The sequence below is a fragment of the Apodemus sylvaticus genome, chromosome 15 (genome assembly GCF_947179515.1).
Source record: "Apodemus sylvaticus chromosome 15, mApoSyl1.1, whole genome shotgun sequence".
Classification (NCBI taxonomy): Eukaryota; Metazoa; Chordata; class Mammalia; order Rodentia; family Muridae; genus Apodemus; species Apodemus sylvaticus.
The window spans coordinates 56,470,224-56,473,824 of NC_067486.1; the positions used below are offsets into that span (position 1 = coordinate 56,470,224).

Consider the following 3,601-nt stretch of genomic DNA (forward strand, 5'->3'; position numbering starts at 1 on the left):
TCCATATCCCTAAATTTGCTAGATTAGTAAGAAATGTGCCACAGTGTCAAGACACCTGAAAAAACACATTAAGGAGGGAGGATTTATTTTGGTTCATGGTTTTTGGAGGTTTTGGTCTGTGACCACCTGGCAACCTGGGACTTAGTTCTGAGTTGAGGTAGAATATCATGGCAGAGAGGGTTTGGAAAAGCAAAGCTATTCCATTCTCAGAGAATGAAAAGAGAACAAAGAAACAGAGACTTTCAATCCCTTCCAAGGGTACAATTCCTATGACCCACTTCCTCCAGAGGTCTCCCTTCCTAAAACTTTGACCACCTCTGAATAGCTCCACTGACTGGGACATCAGCATGTGAAGAGGAACACTTCAAATCCAAACAGATGTAAGATCAGCCTGGACCAGCCTGCATAAGAGGCTCCTGGATGGGTCTGCCACCTGAGGTCACGGTCTATGTTCAACAGCTAGCTGTTCTGGGACATCTAAGCAGTTCTGGGACCTTGCCTGAAGCTCGCACACAACCACACCGGAATCAAGTCAATGCTGACACAGTAAAATAGCAGCTTTGTCCTGTGTCTAGCTCTGGGGAGAGTAGGTCTAAGCTGATTCCCTGCGCACAGGCAGGGAAGACAGTCGTGCCCTGAAATCCATTACTCAACATCAACCTCCCTTTTAGCAGTTGCCGCCACCACTCTCTCATTTATTAGTCGCCATTACTCTAGGGTGATTCTGCCAAGATGACTTGCACAATGGGCCTGCTCCCTGAGGGATGGGATGGATCTGGAATGGAGCTGTTAACCTGCGGGTGCCAGTATAAGCCGGCTCAGAGTCAACAGGCAATTCTCTGTCTCCCACCTGAGCTCCATTTCAGAGGTGGGGCCAGAGCTGCAAGGAGTCAACCTTTGTGGTTAGAGGCTAAGGGCTCCCTGTCTCCGTTAGGAAACGGTGCTGAGAGAAACTAGAGTGTGATCCTGGGAGCAAAAGCAATAGGAAGTCAAGTCTTTGGACAACGTCCACCCATCCTTCCTGGCCAAACCAGTGAACCGAAGGGGTGGAACCCAGATCAGCTTTCTATCACAAAGGCAAGCATGGATACGGATAATAACTTATTTTCATTTATAATCACTTTTTGTTTGTTTCCAACTGGCAAGTCAGAATGGGGCTGGTTCTTCAGGGACAGGTCTTCTTGGAAATGGTATAGAAAAGGAGAGAAGGCATCAGTGGGTACGGGAATGGCGAATGGTGGCTCGGAAGGGGGGGCACAGAGAATTGATTTTTTTATATATATACCAAAGAATCCAAAATCTGTTCTTCTTTGGCAAGGTGGAGTCAGTTTTCCAGTTGCTTCTCTCTGGCCCCATCCTAGGAGGAACTGTACAAAGTCAAATCACCCCATTTCATCTAGACAAAAAGCATAAAGAGAAATGACAGTCAATCAGGATTCTGTATGATTAACATCTTGGGAATTAACAAGAGTCTTCAGAGATGCAAATAAATAGCTCGGGGACTGGGCTCTGCTCTGGAGCCTGACCTTGTCACCACTCAGGCTTGGAAGGCGACCGGAGGATTTTTAAGCTTTTTATACCTGTGTGATTACAATTGTACCCTTCACAGGACATGACAATTCTTTTTGTGGCATTCGATTATATTTTGTTGTATATGTGCACACAAAACAGACACACACACACACACACACACACACACACACACACACACGGAGCTAGAATTGAAATCATCTCAAGTGAGAATTCTCGTGATGCATTTAAGGGGCCTGCGTTTGACAGGTTGCTACCTAGTTATGGACTAAAATCTCACCAGGCACCTCATCGCTTATCGCCTGTCATTTCAAAACAAAGACATCCTGTTTCCCCTTTCTGAGTCACACCTCATCGACTCATTCTCTGCAGACTCTTACTTTCATTATAAGCTTCGTGCACCTCCCTGATTTTCATCAGATGAGAACTTGAAAAAAAAAATAGAAAAAAAAAAGGAAAAAATTCCATGTTTTGACTTGGGCTCTAGGTGTTATTCTCTCAGTCCAGCTTGAAAGAAAAAAAAAAGCCCATCCCACGAGGGGGCAGGCCTGCCTCTCACCACCACTTGGGTCTCTGAAGTGTGTGAAGAAGAGAGGAAGAGACAATTAACACTCAGCACCAATCTGCATTTTCTTTTTAGCTGCCATTTACACGCTGCTCAGGTTTTGAAAACCAGCATTTCATGCTACTCCCTAGAGAGCCAGCCTCAGCTTCAGCAGGGACCCATCTGCACAGCAGTCACATTGCCGAAATCTTCAGCCAACCCAGAACTCATTTATTTATTTTTTGAAAAAAAAAATGAGAGAGAGAGAGAGAGAGAGCGAGAGCGAGCGAGCAAGGGAGCTAGCAAGCTGGGATGAAAGAATAGATGAGAATCTAGTAATATTTAACGCACATGCTTGACCAATCCCCGTGCTGGACCAGGCAGGGGTGAGTCGGTGGACCTTTTCCTTTGATCATCTTCTAGATTAGTGTGAGCAGCGAGCAAATGAACAGGAGCCTGGTGACAAGAAGGGATGACAGGCGACAGGGTTGGAGGCAGGAAGGACACACTCGATAAGTTTCGGAGCTGCTCAGCCTGCGTGTCAGTGCGCTTTTGCTGATGGGGACCAGTACAGAGGGAAAAAAAAGAATGTCAGATTGGGGCGGCGCTGCTGGTGTGGGAATTATGAGGAGCTCCTGGAAGAGGGAACGTGGACCACCAGCTAGCTCATCAGGACTGGCGAGCGTGCTTGCTCTGTTTCCCACAGCCCCACCCACCAAAGGTTGAGCACCAAAGCAAAACAGCTTCCGTAGGCCTTGTTATCATATCATTATAATCTTTCATACCGAATCCACCACCCCTGGAGGTCACCTAGTCAACTGGCCGGCCGGCCGCAGCTGGCTTTTAAAGGGGGCTGAGCCATTTGGTGTTCCGTGAAACAGACCCAGGGCCCTACCATTGTCCCCGCTTGAAGGCATCTGTTGATCTCTCTGGGGGTCAGAAAGAAATGTTCTTCTCCTGCAAAAAGACTTGGCAGGATAGACTCGGCAAATGAAGAAGAGAGAAGAATGTAAGGTTAGCTGCTTTTTCAGGAGAACACAGCCTCGTGCTGTTTCCAAAGAGCAGTCAGCTCCGCCCAGCTCTGCTCGGAAGCGGCCTTGTTTATGGCTGTGCCCTGGAAGCGTTTGTTCATTGAGCAGTGTGTTTGAGCCCTCTGCACAGAGACTTATTATCAATGATGCATAGATAGGAACAGGTATGCTTGGATGCCCGCTTCGGGCACAGGGCAGCGAGTGACATGAGCGCATGGCAGGTGAGGGAGAATTTAGTGCATGAAAAAGACTTACAAGAGACTCACTGGGACCTGCGATGCAGCCACATGTCAGGTTAAATTGCATCCTGTCAAAGACAGGAGTGCTTCTCAGTGCTTGCAGGTACACAGACTTGTAACCTCGGTTTCTCAGCCCTCCCCCTAATCCCTGCACCCCAAGATATGCCTGGCGATAAAAAAAAAAAAAAAGAAACCAAAACAGTAAGATAATAGTAAATAGTTTTTGGTTTTCTAGCTCTGGTCTTACTAGGTGGATC

At 47.2% G+C, this 3,601-nt stretch overlaps 1 long non-coding RNA gene across 1 annotated transcript; it reads right to left on the minus strand.

The window, feature by feature from the left end:
- Nucleotides 1-1,096: 1,096 nt before the first annotated feature.
- LOC127666127 (uncharacterized) lies at nt 1,097-3,105 on the minus strand. Its single transcript, XR_007973546.1, has 3 exons — nt 2,970-3,105; nt 2,426-2,629; nt 1,097-1,396 (listed from the first exon to the last, which is right to left on the minus strand). It is a non-coding gene; the product is annotated as an uncharacterized LOC127666127 (long non-coding RNA).
- Between the last annotated feature and the right edge of the window lie 496 nt (nt 3,106-3,601).